Below are 23,331 nucleotides of genomic sequence, written 5' to 3'. Positions count from 1 at the left end.
GTTAAATTGATTGATTGATTGATTGATGATTGATTGATTGATTGATTGATTGATTGATTGATTGATTGATTGATTGATTGATTGATTGATTGATTGATTGATTGATTGAATAGTGCACGCACCGCGGGCGGCAGTGCGTGCCGCAATGCGCGTTGCAGCAGCATATTTTGTTGTTTTAGAAGTACTGTCCTCTACACCACCGCAGGTATGGGTTGCCCTGTGGCTATGTGCCATTTTGCTATAGCCACAGAAGAAACGGTCATGAATGCGCCGGAGGTAGTTTGATGTTTCGCTTTAAGGTCTTACAACGTGAAGCGGTACCCGCAGCTTGACGACATAGTATACTATAAACGCCCGTTCACTTGCGACTGGAGCGGCAAAAGCGACTGATGCGACTGGACCGACAGCCACCCTTAGTGTTCACGCTTGCACGCGACGCGAGCGACGCTGACAGCGTAGCTGTGCTTTTATTGTTATTGTCTCTCACTTGGAACGAGACTTTACCTTGAGTTTCGACATCGCGGAGGCTGAAGTTTATATTTTTGTAATGTATGCGACCCCTGGTATAGAGGGTTGCTCTGTGGTTATGTCGATCAGCGTTTCCATAGACAACAAGATCTCCACAGTCGCTCTCGGGCAACGCGCTGTAGCCATTTCCGATGTCGATTGCGTGTTCGGCCGGATATGGCGTCAGGAATTGGATTGGATTGGGGAAGTGTTTATTGTGCCTGCAGTAAAGTGCGCACGCACGCTTCGGAGGTGGCCTACGTCGTCGTCTCGGAGGGTGCTCTGCGAGGATCCTCGCTCGCCGTTGCCGGCTCGCGAGGTTCCTGCCTAGCCAGCGCCTCGATGACCTGCTGGACGGCCTGGAGTTGCGTTTCTTGCTGTCACTCCGCATTGCTTCCTCAAGTTGTGGCGGTATACGTCCTGAGTTAGCTTCGCTTGGATGTTTGGAGCAGTTCCAGAGCATGTGCTCGAATGTGGCCGTTCTCCCTGCGGCATGCTCTGCACTTGTCGTCGGGGTGTATATCGCCTCCTCCTTCCGCGTCAAGAGTGACCGCGCGACGGCGGCGAAAAAAATTGGTCGAGAAGACCAGTCGCTCTTGTCGCATGACGAAAGCGATGCCGGGCGACAAGAGCGACAGAAACCATGTCACTTTTGCCGCTTTTGGTCGCTCCAGTCGCAAGTTGTAAACGGTCCTTACGCGTGTCGTTAGGCCTAATGCCTTAAGTTAAGGATTAATGTTAGGTAACCTTCAGGTTGGGCTTTTCAACGTGCCAAGCAACACCACACTCATCGTACATCGAGCTGTGGGTACCGGTTGACGACGTTAAAGGGCCACGAAGCGAGACGTTGGGCCTAAACGTCGGCCGGTCGCATACCCGCATCGCCCCTCCTCATTCTGTTGCACATCAACCTTTGCGCAAGGTAGTTATAAACTGGAAAATACAGGAGGCTTCATGAATGAGGCTTCAACCCGTTAACGCGAAATAAGCCTAGGTAGCCAATGTGCTTTCCCCCTGAAAATGTTCAGGAAGCAACCATTAGTTCACTCATTGTTTTGAGCGAAGCCTGAATGGCAAAGGTTCCGTCTATTTTTATCTGCAAACAAAAGCTCCACGTGTCTTAAGAGAGTGAGGCGTTCTGTAGCACGAGGCGTTGGAAGACGACCGTCCCGTGGTTGTGCGCTATTAGCACGTTGTCGCCAACAAAGCACGCTGTTCAATACATTGGTTTGGACCCCAACCCTATAAGTCTCATCGCTTGCATGAGGGCCAATCATAGGGTTTTTGGACAACAAGGAATTCAAATAAGGTTTACTTTTAAATTTGACAAAATTATTTTATGGCAGTAAGAAAGAAAGTGTTTTCGCTAGCTTTCCCGCATAAAACGTTTCAGCCTCGCTCAGGACGTAAGCTTGTACATTGAATTATTTTGCTGCTTGCGCGCTTTCGGCATGGCCTAGAAAATTTTGACAAAGACTGTACATATTGAGTATAATAGTCATCAGTCGGCACCATTTTGAAGATAAGAGGAGTCCACGTTAGATAAAAAGGTTTCTCAAGGGGTTGCCGCTGGGCGGCCCTCGCCTGCAATGCTCACGCGGCGGTAAGCGGCGGGAGTAACTAGGGACAAGGGGTTTTCTGATGACGCCGCACATATTACGGCCAGCAACAACAGCTCCGCTGTAATAAGGAAACGTTAAGCATATTAGAGGCATGATATCAATACATAAGTGACATTTGCATTGTTCTGGCTGCTTGTTTTTTGCGAGAGAAAATTTTAAAAAAAATACGCTGTGCAAAAAAAAAGCGCTCTCAGCGCCTCCTCGTGGCAGTGTTACAAGTTTAAAAGTAACAAGACGTTCCAGTAGATGGCGCGAACAGTGTAACACGGCAAAAATAAACTGCCGCGAACGGAATAGATGTGCTGACTTTGAGAAGTTCTATGAGGCTTAGCACTGCGATTAGGGAAGGCCAGACCGCTTCGCTGTCAACATCAGCGTTCGCGACGTTCAGACAGTAAAGCTGGGCTTTTTTTTTTTTTTTTTTTAGCTTTCATGCATGGGTGCTTAAGAGTTGATTTCCCATGCACTCTTTGACTGCTACCACAAGTGGGTTGCACGATGCCGCAGCTATTTTCGTTTCCACAAGATAAAACAAAATTCCAAACGTGGTTTGAATTTCCTGCCCACGTCTCCAAAATTTGACGCGAACAAAGCACAAAAGGACGTTTTCTCGACGCTCGCCTGGTGAAGGTTAAAAGTGCTTCCTAACACTTGTTTCCCCTAATCTGTCGCCAACTGTTATGCTGGTTGTCGCTCATTCCGAAAAGCGACCTTTTCTTGCTACTTATTCATTCATGCCTGCGACGCAAAGGTTAACCGCATGATCAAAAATGCAGTATCGCGCAATGTAGTCGAGCCTCCCTTCAAAGTTTGCTGCGAATTCCGCAGTAACAGATGTTTTTTCCTTGCGTTACGGATGTGTTGTTCAGGTCGTAAACCAGGAATAACTCTTTTGCCCTGTGAAGAATTTTGAAGCTTCTTAGGTCGCAGCAGAGTTCGCTTGATATTGTCTACTTAGACGCACTTGAACCTACACATGTCTCTCTGGAGGCATGACGTCTGCACTGTCAACGTTGCTGATTTGGGTAAAAAAGCAAATATGAAGCGTTTCGCGAGCTGACTCCGTGTTTTCGCGTTACAAACGAAATCTTAACGTTTACGGGTCGATATCGTACGTTTAGTCATGAACAACCTATGATCTCGACAAGGGCTTGTAGTAGTCGGGTGATGGCCGATAACATGTATCGAATCGAATGTACGCCGTCCAGCATTCGTAAGGCGGGTAAGAACTGTCTTTGCTGCAAAGCCTATCAACTTTCGAACTTAAAGGAGACAAATTTCGATGGAAATACCCGCAAGAAATGAGCCTCTTGGGTAGCTTGTACCTTGCACGTCGGGGCATAAAAGTTTTATAGCGTAGCGCTAATTAAAGGGACACTGAAGTGAATTTGTCAAGCTCCAGTTTTTGCTTGCACTGCGTAGACTGGCTCAAATTAGCACACTTTTCATCGTTTATCCGGTTGACAAATCGGTAATTATTTCACAAAGCGCGAAAGAAGAAAAACTACCATGCGCGGTTTGCGGCGGCCGCACCAACTAAGGCTGTGACGTTGGGAGGAGGGGGCACCGTGATTGGACGATGCCCAAGGTTAGCAAACAAACAAGTTTCGGTTTCGGTTTCGGTTCTGTAAAACAGAACCAATGGCGTTGTTGGATGGGCATTCTCAATATCTCAGTAATCATCATACCGCGCTTCTGCCATATTGTCGGCTGTAAAATGCATAAGATAAGCCTCCCAGGACGGCTTGGAATCGTAGCATTCACTAGCCGAGGCCTACGCAGTGCATGAACGCCCTCCGCGTACCCGCAGACGCCCAAATGTCGTGCGCTTTCCCCCATATTTGGAGCTTGCCTCCCTCATGCCTGTGTCGTAAAAAGCGTGTTCGCACCAGGCCAAGGGTCTGTTCATTCTGGCCTGTGCCCACTGCCTGCAAGCAGGCGGTGGTTATGGCAACAGCACGCCAACGAGAACTCGCTAGCGCGCCAGTGCCAGCCTGCGCGCGTTTTGTGAACTAGTTCGTGGAGCCATGAACGTTGCGGCCCAAAAAAAGGTGAACTCAGTATAGAAAACATCGGCGTAAAACGAAAAAGTTAACTTCTAAAAAAAAAAAAAAAGCACGCACCCGCGGGGATTCGAACTTGTGACTTGCAAAACAAAAATCCTAGCGCCTCAGAATACTCGGCCACGAACCAGCTCGGCCGGTTGTGAATATATAAGGTATATAATGTATAAGTAGTTTACACTTTTATTTAGTTTTAGCATTCCAAGCAGCTTAGGTGACTATTTGTTGTTTTGCGCTCGTGCAGTAAGCATCCCCCAAGTTTCCGCAATATCTCACGTCTAGCAATTGCATTTCTTAGACGGAAAAGCGTTCGCAGATGCGTAGTCGTGCTGCTGGCCGCTGTGCTTGTTCGTCCAGCGCAAAAAAGTGCTTCCCGCTCCCTAGTTTTACGCTGTACGGTACAAATGTCAGTTGATTTTATCTCCTTAGTACCTATATTGACTTCGCTGACTCTTCTCCCGCCTTGAAGATATTTTCCTACTGGCGTACCAGTCAGCGAAGCGTCGCATGTGCGCTTGTGCAGCGCTGTGTGAAGTGACCTTGACTTGGAGCTAGATACAGTGTACAAGCTAACCAAGTAAAGAAAGGCACATTCTTTCATTCACAAACGTGTCCTGGCTTCGTTTCAACTGAGCGAACGAATTGCGACGACTCGTCGGCGGCCGGCGGACGAAAGGCTGGGCCGACTGACTCTGTCTGAAGGCCGGGGAGCCGTGCAGTAGCGCAGCCAATTGCGAGCTCGGCTCCTTCCGACGTCACACGAAAACGCCACAGAAAATGGGCGAGCGTAAAGAGAGGAGGACAGCATTTTCTAATTATTTGTTCTACTAAATAAAATCGCGTAAACGCGCCCAGAGTGGTCGAAACATGGCCTGGGGACTCCGTACTATAATTTGCGCTAGTAATCCCGCAATGTTTACGTATCACTTCAGTGTCCCTTTAAGGGCCCTGCGACGCAGAAAATCCGGCGTCGTCGGCGGCGTTGACCATGAGTGAAAAATTATGCTGCGTCACCTTGTTGCGTGCGAGCAGGAGTGGGAAGTGGATGAGAAAGCTGAGAGTAGCTGTCTCTTACTTCATGTTCGCGTCGCTATGTAGGGGACGTCGGAATCAGTTCGCCCCTGCTGTAGGGCCATTTTGCTGTACTGGGCGCGGAATTCGTAATCATTCTTGATGCTTCAGAGCCCTTTCCCTTCTCGAAGGTTGCATGCCTCAATACAGAGGTTATAAAACATCGCCTAGCGGCTAAACTCTGTAAATATCTCTTCCTATCATAGTCACCACGTGGTAATCGCTCTCGAGAGCCTGTAGCGCTTGGTATCTGCCGGAAGGTTGAGATAACTAAGGGTAGTTTCTGTGCCCGTAAGCGTGCACTTGAAATTGAGGTGGGTGACTATGCGTGCGCCCTGGGTGGTTTATATCTACGGCAACCGTATGATTGTTCCAGTGGAATTCAGTTCTTCCTGACCGACGTGAGAATCATTCGCTCGTCGTCCTCAGATCTTAGCATTCTGTAGCCCCCGACCTCTAAAAAGCCGTCAGGTGTTTCGCATGGCATATATCCGCTTCGACCTCATAGGCTTCACTGCCGCTTCGATCCGCTTCGATCCGATAGCCCTCATCACTTCGATTTTCTTCCCTTTCAAAGTAAACTGTTATTTTTTTTTAGCGAAAGCTTAACGCAAGGTCGTTCATTGCGTCGAGTGACCTTGAGTCACCGGAGCGCAAGTGTAGCGGGTGTGACGTTACGCCACGCGATCCGCTCTGGAGAGGCGTCGCAGCTAGGGTCACTAGATTAGGTTGCAGAGTAACGGCACTTTTTTCTCTGATTGTTCCGTGCCGCCGCCGTGATCATTGGTCAGTTCGCATCACGTGATATTTGTTTACACTGCGACGGTTCATGGGCACCGCCATTTTGTTGTTTATGGGTTTTCTGTCGGTCAACTGAGAGAGAGAGAGAGAGAGAGAGAGAGAGAGAGAGAGAGAGAGAGAGAGAGAGAGAGAGAGAGAGAGAGAGAGAGAAAACTTTATTTAGTGGCCCGATAGTGTTCAGAGGGTCAGCGGTTGAGCCCAGCTTGGACTCAACGGTGGCCCCCTGTGGTCGGGCCGTTCATGGAGGTGGTTGCTGTGGCGGATCTCGCTGAAGCACTGGAGGTCCCGCACGGATCGCTAGAGCCACAAACGCCTTCTGGATGTCCTTATTGGGGCTGAGCAGCGCGGCCTCCCAGTCTGATTCGTTGTGAATAAAATTGTCGGTCTGCATAGTGGTGCACTGCCATAACATGTGTTGCACGTTGGCCCAGACTCCGCAGGATGGACAGAACTGGCTGTATAAGCTAGGGTGTATTCTGCTGTACAGTGCTGGGGAAGGAAGGGTGTTCGTCTGGATTTGACGTAGTGTGGTCGCTTCGTATCGAGTGAGTGAGGCGTGCGGGTGTGGGTAAATGCGTCTAGCGTCCTTGTAGTAAGCTAGGACATCTTGAAAGCTAAGGAGGGGTGCTGAGAGCAGAGTAGTGGCCGGATGATCTGACGCCTGGTTGGTGAGCTCGCAGGCCAGCTCATAAGCTACCTCATTCCCCTCCAGGCCCGAGTGGGCGGGGGTCCAAAGGAGACGTATGGGAGGTAAGTGCGGGGTCTCGGGGATGGTGCGTAGTATGCGAGCAGCTGGGGGACTGCACTTGCCGTTCGTAATGTTTCGCAGGGCGGTCTGAGAGTCAGTTACGATGATTCAGGAGAGGCACTGCGAGCGATTTGTACAACCGCAAGGGCGATGGCTGCCTCTTCTGCGTCTGTGATGTCGCCATGGGGCAAGGTGCATGCGACTTCCTGGTTATTGGAAAAGTTAGATGTGGCAGCGCAAAGGGCGGGGCGTCCTTTATATGGGGAGGTCAACTGAGGTAGTCTCAGCTTGTCCTCCCTGCTTTGTGGCTGCGGGTGGCGTCGTTCTAAACACGCATCAAATATAACGCTCTTCGCACCACTTCAGCTGCAGAAGTGTGTCCGAGGACGCCGTGTTGCTGCGTCTTCGGTAGTGCTGTTTACAAATGACCTCGTCAAAGTTAGCGGTGAGGCCGCAGAAGCGGCAATCTGGCAACACTGACAACCACCAAAATGGCCGTCGTTGCTCACTTGCGCGCCTCAGGGACGGCACTATCTTACACTAGTCGCCGCTAAGCTGGCTGGGAGCCTCACTGCTACGGTCTCACGTGACTAGGCGAGGGCTCAACAGCTGCTTCGCTCGCGCTTGGTCCCTCAGCCTCGCCATCGATTGCGCTCCGGCTGGGCCGTCTTTTCATGCGCCTGACCTTTCGCGCGTGATTACTCCGTTTACGAGTGTTAAGCCTGTCCCATTCTTCGTTGCGCATGCGCTCCAGTGATCAGCATACTGTATTGAGTCCGGCCTCTGAGCAAATATTTTCGCGCTTTCAAGTGCACGCTCCAAAACTAGTTTCCAATTGCACATCGTTGCGGCATCCGTCTTTCCTGTGCAAGCGTCCCTACGGACGCGATAGCCGTATATCCGGCAAACAAGTTGCTTTTGCCAGAAAGAGGGCCTTGTGTCAGGTGTGTGATAACGCTCAGCGACGTAAACTTCCGCATTTCTTTGCACTATACGGTTTCACGGAACGAAAAACAGGGCATCGGTGCTCTAGCGGCTAGATACACTTGCGCGTGATGCACAGTGCCTGTATTAGGGCATCACAAAAAATCCCGGCCCATCTCCACTAACGTGAAACAGGGGAGGGGCGAAGCAGGCAGTGTAAAAGTGTATTCTTGACGCCCTGGCGTTTTTGGATTGCTTGACTGTATATATATATAGGTTTAACGCGCCGATGCAACGCAGCCGATGAGGCGCGCCGTAGGGGAGGGCTTCGGATTAATTTCGACCACCTGGGTATCTTTCTGGAAACACGGAAATCTGGAACACACGGGCGTTTTTGCTTTTCGCCTCCATCAGAAAAGAGGCCGCCCTGGCCGGGAATCGAACCCGCGTCCTCGTGCTCACCAGCGCAACGCCGTAGCCACTGAGCCACCGCGGCGGGTCTTGGCGTTTTTGTCAACGGAAATGAAACCGTTGCGGGTAGAGGTATACTGCTTTGCTGTAAAAGTCTGATGTCTTCGAAGCACAAAACGCCCCAGAGCGAGGCGTAAACGAGTTTCCCGGTGTTTTAGTACAGTGACTACATGAAACGACGCTCATGACGACGACATGAAACGCCGACAGCTCCAGGCCCCAAGTGGCTTCGCCCCTACAAAAAATTAACCTGGCGAATTCTCCAAGGACGGTAGTCTATGCAGTTCGTTCAAAAGTTGTTGTTTTAGAACGGGAACGAGAAATACCGAGCACGGAAGGGCGTCACGCGGGCATATGTGGGTAATTTCGTGCGGCAGATAAATTGCAAGGTATCGGCGTTGCCATCTCTTCTCAATCCCCTTGTGGAAACCTCATGTGCGCATGGACATGCTTCAATAAGGTAGAAATTTGGGCTGGTGGGTACATATTTAAGAATAGCAAAAACAGGGCAAACGACGGGACAAGGAAAAAAACAACCGGACGAAGCGCTATCTAACAACCAAATGCTTTATTTCCACGAACGGTTTATAACCCTTTCAGTCACGAATTATTATATTCACCGCAGAAAAATTCCACACTTGGAGGTTTAGCAGTGTCATAAGGTGCCTAGAGGAAAGAAAAAAAAGTTCTCTCCAGAATTACGCAAATGGCGTCGTGTCCTCATACGGAGACACCATTACTCAATCCTGCTTTTCCCTATAAAAATAATGAATATCCTGATGCAGTTTACAAACAAGAAGGTGAAATAATAATTTCTGCACATGAAAGAGGTGTGTTTAGCCTTTACAAATTATTTACGCCGCAGTAAAAGAGAACTTAGGACGGCAACACACCGGAGCGCCCACAAAACGTGGCGGCGTCCATTTTGAAACGATGTTTATGGGTGCGGTACCGCCATTCCACATCACATGATGCTGCTACCTTTCACTTCCGTAGGTTTCGAACACCAGCCGCACCGCTCTGCAGCATGAACTCTATTCGTTTTCACGAGGAAAACGACGAAGAAAGTCGCGTCTCCATATGAAGACACGGTGACTGAAAGGGATAAAGGCATGAAGAAAGGGGGGGGACACAAACAAACAAAAGCTTGAAAACTCTACAAGGCGAGGGGGTCGGACAGATATCTTATTTCTTTTGATAGTAGGGCCAATGACGGAGCGCTCACACACGTGTCACCGCCTTCATAAATGCGGTGCGCCTCGCAAATTTCGCTAGTACGTTGGTCCCTGTACCTTTTGATGATTTGACACTTCTTGAACAGATGTTTGCATTCGCATTTTTTACACTGAGCGGAAAGATGACTGGTAGGAACGCCTTTTAGTGTGTTCGCATATTCGAGCAGGCGATCATTGTTCACGCAGGCGATGGTATGTAGGACAAACAGGGCGATGTATTAATGATCACCTGCGCGTTTGTGTTCCCCCCTTTCTTCATGTCTTTATAAACCGTTCAGGGAAATGAAACCATTTGGTTGTTAGCCAGTGCTTCGTCCTGTTCTTCCTTGCCCCGCCCTTTGCGCTGTTTTTGCTATTCTTGCGCATGGACATGGATATGGAGCAACAGCATGCATTTGTATGCATGTGTGCGTGCGCGTGCGTCTGTGTGACTATTAATAACATGTGCAACTAATAATGTGGGTAACTACAAATTAATGCAACTAAAGGTGTACACAGGCACAGTATTCAAAAGAACAATCAGCTTCGTTGAGGAATTAGGAAACACCGTTCCACTCACCAACAAAGGTACACTCGGAGTCATAGCTCCCGTCTATAGAAGCATATACAGAGCAAAAAAGTCTAAAAAAAAATCCTACGGCACTGATTCCACTCTCCCACAAAGGTTAGTTGGCCCCTTTGTGTGCAGCAATGCACATCACGTACTTCGCCCACCATGAGGCAGCTGGTGTGACAGGTATCCTGCCAGCGTGCTTGCAACAGTCGCGGCAGGTCGCTTTCTTACTTCAAAGCCACAAGGATTCCACAATTGCAAACAGCCAGCGAGACATTGAATAACAAAAGGCCCGAAGCGACGTTCTTCCAAGTTTTCTATTCATAGATGGTCGCTACCGAATTGCACAGCCGTATTCTGAACTTTTTTCATCGAGGGAAATTTAACTCAAGGTGCAGAGTTTTGTTTGCTTAGTGCAGATGAAAATCGCTGTCGAACACACGCCAGGGGCCAGACACTGGAGAGGTTCATTTCCCTTACCCCTTTTTTTTTTCGTCTTTCATTCCTTGCTTCATGCGTTCCTTCCTTCATTTATTCCTCAAATCATTCCTTTCTTTTCACTTTCATTTGTTTTTTTTAATCGTTCCTTCCTTGATTTATTCGGTCAAGAGTTCTGCCAATAACCAGTTCCTCTTTTTCTTTCTTTAATTCTATCCTACGTTCCTTCATTTCATGCTTCGTTGTTTTCTTCCTTCGTTCTTTCTTTCGTTCGTTCTTACATGCATTTTGTTATTTTTAACTTTATTTCATCTACTCCGAGTTTTTTTTTTTAACTTCTCCCCTTCGTTCATTAATTCCTTCTTTCATTCCTTTCCTCGTTCCTTCCACTTCTTCCTTCGTTTACTATATTCACAAATTTTGTTCCTTAATTCCTTACTTCCTTCTCACCTTAGTTCTTTCATTTCTATACTCCTGTCCTTCATTCATTTGTCATATTCCTTACTTTCCTCTTTATGCCCTACCTCTTTTTCTTACTTCATTCCTTCATTTATTTCTTTCGTTCTTTGCTTGCTTCTTTCCTTTCTTCGTTTCCTCTTCTACTTCATTTATTCCGTTAGTCCTTCATTCCCAACTTCCTCCTCTGCTCAGTTCGTCCCTGTCTTTAATTCACTCTTTATGTTCTAAACGCCTGTCGAACCCAAGCACTATAAGCGCGCAGTCAGCTTTGGCAAGCGTTTAAAGCGTATGAAGAAGGCATGTAAGAAGGCACCTCTCTCGAACCACGCCCTTGACATACTTCTTCCAATTTGCTTTCGTTAACCGGGCTCGACGACGCTTCTGAAAGCTTGGGTGCCTGTCATCAGTTCCTAAACGCTTCTTCATGACGGCTGTCCTTTTTCACCGGTGTTTAACTGCGTAATTTCATCTGAAACGAGAAGAAAAGAAAAATTTGTTCTTCAATTATAAGGCGGCCACGATTATAAGAGCGTGCAGTTTGGAAGTTTGGAGAGTTTAAAAAATCGCCATATATATATATATATATATATATATATATATATGTATATATATATATATATATATATATATATATATATATATATATATATATATATATATATATATATATATATATATATATATATATATATATATATATATATATATATATATATATATATATTATATTAGGGTGTCGAACCTGAAACGAAGCGAATCGAAAACCGGAACTGAACCGAAAAAAGAAATAACGGTTACCGGTTCATGCCGAAATGGTTCGACCCTCCGTTGTTGATATTGCGCAGTAAATATATTTCAGGCCTTTTTTTCTTTCACGTACCATCAACTTCGTACCCACTCGCGCACTTTCCCCTCCAGAGAACTGAACACTATCACGCTCTATATAACAGGGGAAATGAATGAGCAGCAATGTAGCAATGGTCTGTTGCTGCTGGAAGCGTGAGCGTAGTGCAAGCTGACCAAACGAAATGTCATTCTCGGCAGCTTGCAGGGGATATAAAATGACTTGATCCTTCCCTAGCCGCGACTTTATTGGAGCAATCAGGCTGCAGGAGTGCTCCACTGCGCAACAGCGAAATCCCACACCCGATGTGTGAAAACGTTTTTGCATTTCGTAATTTGTTTAAAAGGTCCGACACCTGCAAATTGTTAATACTTGACAAGTGTGACCGCAGGAGCTGCTCAGTGGCTAAGCCGTTTGCTGCTGACCAGAAGCGGCCTCAATCTCCCTTCCCCACCACCGTTTTTCTGAAGAAGATGGAAATCGAGAACGTCCGTGTATCAAGATTTTGATCCAAGTTTAATATCACCAGCTGGTTAAAATAAGTCTGCCGGCCCGCAACATAAGCTGCGCCTCGGAACAGAGATATAGCACGGGGCATCAAATGCGCCAGTTTTTTTTAAATGTGTTTACATGGAAAACATACAAGAAGAAAAGGCGAATCACGTTGTGTTAAAATATTACGCAAAAAGCAAGTAAAACTGAATAAGTAAAAAAAAAGCACCAAAACGTGGATATTGCTCTATAGTTTTCTTTGCCTTGCCTTTCCCAACCAAACGTGCCATCAATGCGAAGGAAGTGAGTTCCGTGGTCAGTTTTTGAGGAGAGTACAGTGGACAAGTTCCGTTTTTTTACAGATACAAATAACAACAGATATGTCAGGGAAAACTGTTAACGTGCGCACTTAATCCCTTGGCAAGAAACTGCAGCCCTCGACCTTGTCTTGGAAGCAGAAACAATAATGAAGCAGATGACACGTGCAGGAAGGCAGGCCGGTACCTCACACTGTCATATTCGCCCAGCGATCATCTTTTCTGCTTGTTCTGCAGTTTTGTCGCTTTCAGATCTGCTTTTTTTTTTTTTTTGAAGGTGCACTTGTACTGACTGCCCAACTCCCTACATTACTTCTACTGCTACTCGTTCCAGAGGGGAATACTGCTGTGGACGAATTAAAGAGCGTATACCCAAAAAAGTCCCATCTCATTCTCCGCGCGTCAAGTTTCCCTTTCATTTTGTAACAGCATAATCTGTTATAAGATTCCGCAACGCAGCACACGGAACTATGACCGGGGGTCAGGCGGTATGATGACATACTGATTGCAATGCACACATCCGGTATAGCTATCGCAAAATTTAAATTGCAGCGGTCAGAGCAACAATGCAGTGACTGAGCATAACTAAAGCTTACTTTTAACAAAAGTGTGGCTAACACATTCGATAAGGTGATAGCTAACAAATTATTCAGGGTGACCGAATAATCTAATTCATCGGTATTATTTATGTGCCTAATTGTGGGATTTTTCTGTTTTGTTATAAATATAAAAAAATGTGCGCCATTGGTATTAAGCGCTGGTATTTGAACGCACCAGTACGCAGGCCTAAATTTAAGGCTTCAGGGTTAGCGTGATGGGCGATTCCATAACGACGATTGCGATTTCAACAAAAAAGGGAAGGGCAGAAAATATATCCCACCGTCATATCTCTTGGCGGTGGCTTTATGAATAGTCGCTAGGACAACTAAAGTCTGGGCTAGAAAGTAGGTGGTAAATCGACGCCACTTCATCTGTTTTTTCTAATATCTCGTAATTGTTTAAAGTCTGCGTTACAATTGCGCCACTGCCCTTGGGGAACAGCAGCATTTGGAATTTTTGTTTGTATTTTGATTTGACTGTCGTTTTAAACTACTAATTTTTTTTTAATTTTAGTGATAATTTAACTCATCAAACCGGTTCGCGAACCGGTATTGTTTTCGGTATATATATATATATATATATATATATATATATATATATATATATATATATATATATATATATATATATATATATATATATATATATATATATATATATATATATATATATATATATATATAAAGGGGATTTGCCCATTGTGGCTGATGCTCATCAGTTCTCATGGGCGCAACATGCTTACTACAATATTATATATATTGCTTACTACAATATTATATATATATATATATATATATATATATATATATATAATATTGTAGTAAGCATGTTGCGCCCATGAGAACTGTGATGAGCATCAGCCACAATGGGCAAATCCCCTTACGTGGACATGCTGCGCCGGATGCCACTCCAGGAACAGGACGGGCTCGTTGACCGTCAGTCTCGCGAAAAGCTGGTCGTTTCGGCTCACCCCGTCTGCGTCGACGCCTCGTTCGTGAATAAACAAGCCCAGCCTTCTACCGGAACGCCGACTATCTCCTTTACAATATATATATATATATATATATATATATATATATATATATATATATATATATATATATATATATATATATATATATATATATCAGGGTGTCGAACCAGAACCGAAAACCGGAACTGAACCGGTATTTTTGCCGGAACTGCACCCGAACCCGAACCGGTATTTTTTGAGCACGCTGAACCCGAACCGGAACTGAACCGAAAAAAGAAATAACGGTTACCGGTTAATGCCGAAACGGTTCGATCCTCCGTTGTTGATATTGCACAGTCAGTGCAATTCAAGCCTTTTTTTATGTACCATCAACTTCGTACCCGCTCGCGCACTTTCCCTTCCAGACAACTGAACACTATCACGCTCTATCTAACAACAACGTAAATGAATGAGCACCAATGTAGCAACGGTCTGTTGCTGCTGGATACGCGAGCGTAGTGCAAGCTGACCAAACGATATGTCATTCTCGGCAGCTTCCAGGGGATATAAAAGGACTTCGCCCTTCACTAGCTGCGACTTTATTGGAGCAATCAGGCTGCAGGAGTGCTCCACTGTGCAACAGAGAAAGCCCACACCCGATGTGTGCAAAATTTTTTGCATTTGGTAATTTGTTTAAAAGGTCCGACACCTGCAAATTGTTAATACTTGACAAGTGTGACCGCAGGAGCTGCTCAGTGGCAAATCCGTTTGCTGCTGATGCAGTTTTGTCTCTTTCAGATCTGCTTTTTTTCGAAGGTGCACTTGTGCTGACTGCCCAAGTCGCTGCATTACTTCTACTGCTACTCTTTCTGGAGGGGAGTACTGCTGTGGACGAATTAAAGAGCGTCTGCCCAAAAACGTCCCATCTCATGCTCCGCGCGTCGAATTTCCCTTTCATTTTGTAACAGCATAATCTGTTATTTGTAACAACATAATCTGTTATAAGATTCCGCAATGTAGCACACGGAACGATGGCCGGGGGTCAGGCGGTATGATGACATACTGATTGTAATGCACACATCCGGTATAGCTAGCGCAAAAGGAATTGCAGTGGTTAAGCAATAATGCAGCGACTGAGCGTTAACTAAAGCTTACTTTTAACAAAAGTGTGGCTACCACATTCGGTAAGGTGACAGCTAACGAATTATTCAGGGTGACCAAATAATCTAATTCATTGGTAGTATTTATGTGCCTGTTATACGATTTTTCGTTTTTGTTACAAATATAAAAAAATGTGCGCCATTGGTATTAAGCGCTGGTACGCAGGCCTAAATTTAAGGCTTCAAGGTTAGCGTGATGGGCGATTCCATAGCGACGATTGCGATTTCAACAAAAAAGGAAAGGACAGAAAATATATACCACCATCATATCTCTTGGCGGTGGCTTTATGAATAGTCGCTAGGACAACATGAAGTATGGGCGAGAAACTAGGTGGTAAATCGTCGATACTTCATCTGTTTTTCTAATATCTCGTATTTCTAATATCTCGTAATCGTTTAAAGTGTGCTTTGCAATTGTGCCACTGCCCTTGGGGAACAGCAGCATTTTGAATTTTTGTCTGTATTTTGATTTGACTGTTGTTTTAAACTACTAAATGTTAACTACTTAGTGGCGTCTTTCCCACTCCTACTTTCCATTCCCTACCCACAGGGCTTTATAGCCTCCTCCCTTAAATAAAGTCATTCATTCATTCACTTCTAAGTTGAGTGATAATTGAACTAATCGAACCGGTTCGCGAACCGGTTCAAGCTTTCGAACCGGTTCGCGAACCGGTTCGGTACGTGATTTTGTCGAACCGGAACTGAACCGGAACGAAATAATTTCGCCTGAACCAGAACCGTAACCGAACCGGTATTTTTTTCGGTTCGACACACTGATATATATATATATATATATATATATATATAAAGACAAAGGGTTGGCAGTCAAGAAAACCGCAGAAAGCAAAGGGAGGGTGTGGTGGCTAATAGAAACAGATGAATTTTTTGAGTCAGAAAGTGATGAAAAAATGCCCGCGGAGTGGGATCCGAACCCATGACCTCCAGAATACCTGTCTGCAGTGATAACCACTACGCTACTGGCGGGGCTGTTTCCCCACCACTTTCTCGGGTATTTATGTTAAGGTATTTTTTGTTTCCTGCACTTGGGGGTGGTAGCCAGCGCCACTCGGACCACTCGGGGTAAAGGGAACCTTCTTTTCAACCCCCGGGCCGTGACTCGAGTGTCTACGACATGTCGAGAATGGTCGACCAGCGTTGAACCCTCTTAAGCTACGTTTGGCACCAAGACTGCCAGAAAAAAGGCCCTCGCTAAGCATGTAGCGAATCAGAAAATGGGAAATGAGGGGCTCGGTGAAATAAGAAAATAAGGGTTGGCAGTCAAGAAAACCTCGGAAAGCAAAGGGGAGGTTGTGGTGGGTCATAGAAACAGATGAATTTCTTGAGTCAGAAAGAAAGCGGTGAAAAAATGCCCGCCGGGTGGAATCCGAACCCATGTACCCCGCCCTATCCTATATTCAAAGGTCAGTATATATATATATATATATATATATATATTATATAAAGAAATGCCGGCAGTCTACAACGCCAAAAAAGGCATCGGGGAATGGTTAGACTATTTTTTACCGTTACTGATGTTACATTACCTTTATTATTATTATTATTATTAATTACGTGAGAAAGAAAGAAAAAAAAACACGCGAGTGGGGACCGAACCCACGCCTTTCGGTCCCCGCTCTGTGCGCGTGTTTTTCTTTCTTTCTCACGTAATTAATAATAATAATAAAAATAATAAAAGATAATGTCACATCAGCAACGGTAAAAAATAGTCTAACCATTCCCCTATGCCTTCTTTGGCGTTGTAGACTTCCGGCATTTCTTTCTATATATATATATATATATATATATATATATATATATATATATATATATATATATATATATATATATATATATATATATACGGAGAGAGAGAGAGAGAAATAAGAGTTGGCAGTCAAGAAAACCTCAGAAAGCATTTTTTCTCCCCTTTCTTTCTTTCCAAATTCTTTATCTGTTTCAATGACCTACCACATCCTCCCTTTTGCTGTCCGAGGTTTTCTTGACTGCGAACTCTTATTTCTGTGTTATTTTCAACGAGCCCCTCATTTCCTATATATATATATATATATATATATATATATATATATATATATATATATATATATACTGAGCTCCGAATGTAGGATAGGGCGGGGTACAATTTTGAGACTACGAATTTTGGAGAAAAAACCGCCTGATATTCGAATAAATACGTATGAGCCAGTGTTCCAATCTGCGATGGCTGGTGGGCAGCGAAGCCTTTTAGCAGATGACAATATGGTGACGCAGAATTTAGGTGCCAGCTGTGGGCGACAGTTATTTCTCTTGAGCCCTGACGGCAGTCATCCCTGTATATAGACACATACACATACATACACGCACACACTTATTTTCCCTCTACTTATCTTTAAAAGGGCGCTTATCGGCAACTAATCTAATCAAAACTCTTATTGAAGGAATGAGCCTACTTCAGGTCTAAAAGTTATGTTTTGATATTGCAAACTGGGCCTGTTATGAACTAATCCACCCGAGATGCAAATCCAAGGAATGAGACGTATAAGCTTCACGTCCTAATCATGTTTTAAACGGTGTCCTAATTTGACGGTGACCGCGTACTATACTCGGGAGCAAGTTAAGAACGGCAATAGCTCATGTACGGTATCACTCCGCTTAATCGACGGACTCGGATATCAACGCTGGCGCGTGTTTTGAAGGGGATTGTTTTGAATGCGTGATATCGTCTGCTCTTTCTCACGGAATTTGTTTGTCGTCGCTGAAGTAAGTTACAAGCAGATTAAGTAAAAACAATCACGGAAACGGCTCGTGCCGTGTTCAAAATATTCCCAGTAACGCACTACTTACGCCGCGCGTAGTAACGTCCGGCTGGGCCGGTGATGAGGCACAGCGGCACACACAACGGTACATTACTTTTCCACACCTCGCGCTATAGAAGCACCTCGCGCTTCAAAGACGCGTTGATTTTTTTTTTTTCTCAGCATGAAAAATATATAGAACCATAGCCACATAAGCTCCTCTTAAAAGCGTGGATTTTTGCTGTCCGAATCAAGTATCGCGCGCGCGGGAGCTACATCTTGGCTTACCACACAAAACTACAGACCCATAACGCGCATGGGTATCAGCTTACAACGCCTACGTCACGTATTGCGCACAATGCCACCTCAAACATTGATTCCGCCTCCGCCCGAATCAAACCCATCTATACCTCGTGCGTATATACCAGCCCACCGCTATACCAGCCCACCGCTCATAATAGCCGGTACGTCAAATCTGAACGTATACACGCGAGCTGCCTGATTCCCAGTATTTCGCAGTGCGCCGTTCTCTTTCTGCCAGTGCGCGTGTATACATACGGGTTCGTCTCCTCATCCGTGACGCAAATGGCGACCTTTCTTTGAGTTGAGGCTGGCGGTAAACAACTCGCGGTATGCACTGCGGAATCGGCCGCGCATTGTTCTGTCGCCTATACGAGCCCGCAGTATGTGTATGCAGAATGCGGCGGCATAGAGGTCATTAACATTTCGGCCGTCATCAATCGCTCGCGCTGAAAGAAGCAAAAGCGAAAAGACGGAACATGTGGCTGTCAGCTGTGTTTTTACGACTCCCTGCTAAACTGTTCGTTGTATACCGAAGCTGCGCAGTGTTTTTTGCCCTGTTCCATTATCTCTCAAAGGTCACATTGGCACGGAGGAAAACGAGGCTGTGCCGAATGTTAGCTGTGTTGAGAGTAAACACGTTTTATGAGGAGAGTTTGGTGACGTTTCCCGGGCGATTTTATAACGAGCGATCGCAGCTATATCGTCAAGGGCGTTATTAGCTTTTAAAACCATTTCGCGGTGGTGAGTTCCGGTGGTGGCTTTGTTCTGAATGTCACATTTGCTCAGTGTTTTCTTAACACGCATTTTTATTTCATGCTGAACGATTCTCTCCTAGATGCAAACTTGTCTGTTACTTCTGGCTAGCCCTCTCCTCTGCTTTCCATTTATACTGTACCAGTTGGAAGCGGTACTCATTAGAAAAAAGTAGTCTGCCAAAACTTTCTAGGTCTTTCCAAAAGTGCATATGCCACAAAAACATCAACGTACAAGGTTACTCTTCCAGTGGGGCCGAAACATTTTATGTCAAAAAGGAAGAGAAGACACCTTTCTTTCTTACTGTTATAAAATAATTTCTTCACAGTTAAACGCTAAGCTAGTGCTTTGATTTATTTGTAGCCAGAACTATTTGACTTGGCCTAGAAAATTTCGGCAAAGGCTGTACTTATTGTACCTCCAGGTACATTTCATTTCATTTATTTTTTTTTTAAATACCCCTTGAAGGGGTATTACATAAGGCGTGGTTACATATATGAAAAATTGAGGGACATATTTTATTACAGTGCAATGTAATTTGTTTCGGTATTCAAAAGTGTGGAAGGACAGGTTATGGCGCTGATTTCGTCAGAAAGGCGGTTCCAGTCTGTTGCTGCATGCACGAAAAGCGAATGAAGACGAAAAAGTGACGATGCGCATGCGCGGCCGCGCAATTTCAGGTGACCGGTGCTACTCTCCCTGGCACCGGTGCGACCGGTGCCAGGGAGAGAATGCGTGATGCACCATGGCTTGACGAGCGAGCCGTAAAAGCACTTGTGAAAAATACAAGCAGTGCGGCGACGAGATTAAACCGTGAATATCCCGGAATAAGAACACCTTGCACATGACGTGGCTTACAGCAACAGCCACCTGCTCACTTCAATAAAATGTGTTCAAACAATCACATGAAACGTTAGGCCTAATCCGGCGCATATCTGACAGTTGGTGCTGTTAACGGTTGCTGCAGTTAAGCTTACAGAGTAGTAGTGCATACCCGCAGTGGTATATTGTACAACACTTTAAAAGGGGAATGTACGTGTCTGCAGTGAAGCGCACGTTGCCATACACGCTGCCGCCCCACCTCATGATGATGATGATGATGATGGTGGTGGTGATGATGATGATGATGATGATGATTACTGTGCTGTGCACGTTGCAATAAACGCTGCCACCCGCGATGCACGCTGTGGCACCAAGCAAGCAATTTCTATTAGACCGCAAAAACTACGAGAGTTGACCACAAGAGAATCTGAGCCCGTACTCTGAATCATGTGTGCGTGCTCTGACGATGTTACATGCCCATGGTACATACATACATAGTAGTACATACATTACATAGTAGCACATATAACCGCGTTGTACTGGGCAACGTGTCGAAGCAGGAAACTATGCCACTTCCGCGCAATATTCTGCTGTTGACGCAGCCACAACGACTAATTTCTTTTTAGTTCACATGGCGTCACAACGAAATGCTGAACAAGCAGCTGATAATGAACGTTTCGCATTAGACTTAAAGGGGCCACGAAGACAAAACGCAAGTTCATTGAAAAGGCAGTTTTGTACTGATAAAAACAATTTCAATTCATCGCGAACTTCAAGCAAATACTCGGAATACCAAAAAGAAAACATGTTCAACAGTGGCGAACCCCTAGCCATTTTCTCGCAATTTTCGTATGACGTCATAGAGTGTTCGTGCGATTGGCGGTCGCCGAACTAACCCGTCGCTAAGATAGATGACTGGACGATTTAAGTGGGGCATCTAGTTTAGTGTGATCGTATCGCTTGAATGGTAGCAGGCTGTTAAAACACTGATAAAAATGTCTTTAGTGGCGATCGATCTATAACACGTCGCTAAGTCCCATATTATGTCCCTGTAGCGCGATACTTGAAAGTTCAATATTTCTTGCATTTTTTTTTCAGTTAAGAAAACGTGTATCGTTGCTGGAATGTAGCTGAGGGAGGTACGAAAGTCTCGTTCTTTCAAATAGGACGAGTTTGTATCATGGCCCATTTCACTACAGACATCGTATAATGTCACTGTATGCCGTGGCGCCATGTAAGCAGCAAATGCCCCCTAGAGTTATATTTAGTTACCACGAATCCAAGCACCTCTCAATGATGTAAAGATCAGAGATAGTGCGAGTTCGAAGACCTCATGTTCACGCTGTCGTCGCTTTTTTGGTGTAACACTACGTGTGTCGAAAATTTGCGTGCTGAACACAAATCCAAAACTTCTGGAAGATTTCGTCAAAAAACTACCCCTATTTTTTTTTTTTTTTTTTTTCTGAACTTACAAAATAGCGCGCGATCTTTCTTGGTTCAATTTCCGAAATTATAATAAAGCACGGAAACGAATCATCTCAATACATATCTGATACGAGCTCGAGGTTCCAGCGTTTGAATGCTCCGCCATTTCAAGGTTCATTTCTCGGCCAGAACGAAGGCAAAGTTCACTAAACGTTAGCACTCGAGTGGCAACTAGTGGCATGTTTTAGGTGAAACAATGTTTATTAGTATAAGGCGTATTGCTATAATCCTGGTTTGAGGTTAGGCCTAAAACACAGGCCTATCATTCACCACCTTCAGATGGAAACGCAAAGCAGGAACACCGGTGTGTCGAGACTTCGGCGCACGTTAAAGATCCCCAGGTGGCCAAAATTAATCAAGAGTCCTCCACCACCAGGCGCCTCATAGCTTACTAGTAGCTCCAGCGCGCTGAGCACCCGAAATCTGAATCATTCAAACCACGGCTAATAACAACTTTTCAGAGTTACGGAGAAGTCATCGAGAATTTTGTGAAGTATTTTCGTGCCAGCTTGCTTTGTCTGCAATTACATATTTTGAAGTTTCTGAGGGGGTAATTCTACCGTGTTCTAGACATTAATGAAAGCCAAATAAAATAGCTTTGGATGGACGCGCCCTAACTTCAGACGACTATTTGCCCAAAAATTCCGAAGATCTGTGCGAAGTATTTTTACAATGTGTTCAAGGGGAAAACTCTTTGCCGTGGGCGAAATGTCACGTTTCTGATATAGATCGAGCGCGTTTCTGCGCTATTTTTACCATTCGAGCTATGTGTCTGTGGGTTCGTAACCCCGGAAAACAGCTTTTCACACGTTCGGGATGTCTTTGTTTTGCTTCGGTGTCCCCGGCACAAGACTGGGGCTGAGCTATGGTTTGAGCGCGAAAAATAACCATCGTTCAACGCTGTTTTGACACTTCGTGTTAAGAAACTGTGTTAGTGATAACAAACGAGGTCTAAACTAGCTGAAGCCGGTTATGAGGATGCGTTCAGTAGTGACGTTGGTATTAAAGCGGAAGCCTTAAAGGGCCCCTGAGATGGGGGTTTTTGGGGGGTCGATGGTATCGGAGCGCAACGGCTATTTCTTGAACTAATCATGACGTGTTTGTGCGCTCTTGATTTAATCAATTTTTTACGAGCGTAAAAACATCAGAAAGCTACAAAAAACATCTTTTGTGTGTGGGTGCTTTTACACAGTCACACATATTTGTTTTATACCGGAGTGTAAAGCCCCAACCACATGGAGCGATTTTGCGAGCGACTTGGGGCGCGACGCGACTAGCGACGAACTACTTTTCGCCGCGCACCAAGTCGCTCATCGAATCGCTCGGTTCTGGGTCGCCAGAAACAGTCGCTCGCCTCCCGGAAGTGGCCTCAGCGACTAGCCAATAGGAGAGCTCCTACGTAAACACGCAACCTCCGGTTTTGAAAGAGAACGGGGGGAAGATCCACGCAGACGACGTTTGCGGTGCAGCGGCAAAGAAAGCTTTGCGTGGCAAAGCTTGCGTACACGCTGGAGCAGAAGCAAGAAGGCTCCCGCTCACACTGGGCGAGACCCGTGTGGGAAAAACGACGTCAAGAAAGCGAATTCTTCACGGCGTTCATGTTGGAGCCGAGAAACGAGGCGCAGAAGGAAAAGCGTGCGCTATCGCTAACCCAAACCAGTTTTAGAGATGCAATGAAGTGCAAAAAGCAAGGTAGAAAGGCGTAATACTTTTTAGTCATGCTTTTTATGACAAATGAACAAAAAAAATGTTTGCAAACATCCAGCGTACCAAGCGCGTTACTCTGCGCAGTGCGGAAACATTGAAATCGCCATCCTCAGTCGCATGCTCAGTCGCTCGAGCCGTCGCTGTCATGTGGTTGCCTCGGCGAGCGACTTCGGTTCGGCGACTGCGGATCCTAGTCGCGTCGCTCGTCGCGT

The 23,331-nt window shown here is 45.5% G+C and overlaps 1 long non-coding RNA gene across 1 annotated transcript in view; it reads right to left on the bottom strand.

Moving 5' to 3' along the window:
- The window catches only part of LOC144138566 (uncharacterized), a 61,766-nt gene that overhangs the window by 4,805 nt on the left and 33,630 nt on the right, over window positions 1-23,331 (bottom strand). The window contains exon 3 of the long non-coding RNA XR_013315901.1: window positions 11,233-11,361. This is a non-coding gene — a long non-coding RNA (uncharacterized LOC144138566). The remainder of the gene's footprint in view (window positions 1-11,232; window positions 11,362-23,331) is intronic.

Source organism: Haemaphysalis longicornis, unplaced genomic scaffold (genome assembly GCF_048455015.1).
Source record: "Haemaphysalis longicornis isolate Haplotype H1 unplaced genomic scaffold, Haemaphysalis longicornis Haplotype H1 scaffold_5, whole genome shotgun sequence".
In the NCBI taxonomy this organism is placed as follows: Eukaryota; Metazoa; Arthropoda; class Arachnida; order Ixodida; family Ixodidae; genus Haemaphysalis; species Haemaphysalis longicornis.
This window is presented reverse-complemented; position numbering and strand designations above follow the sequence as displayed.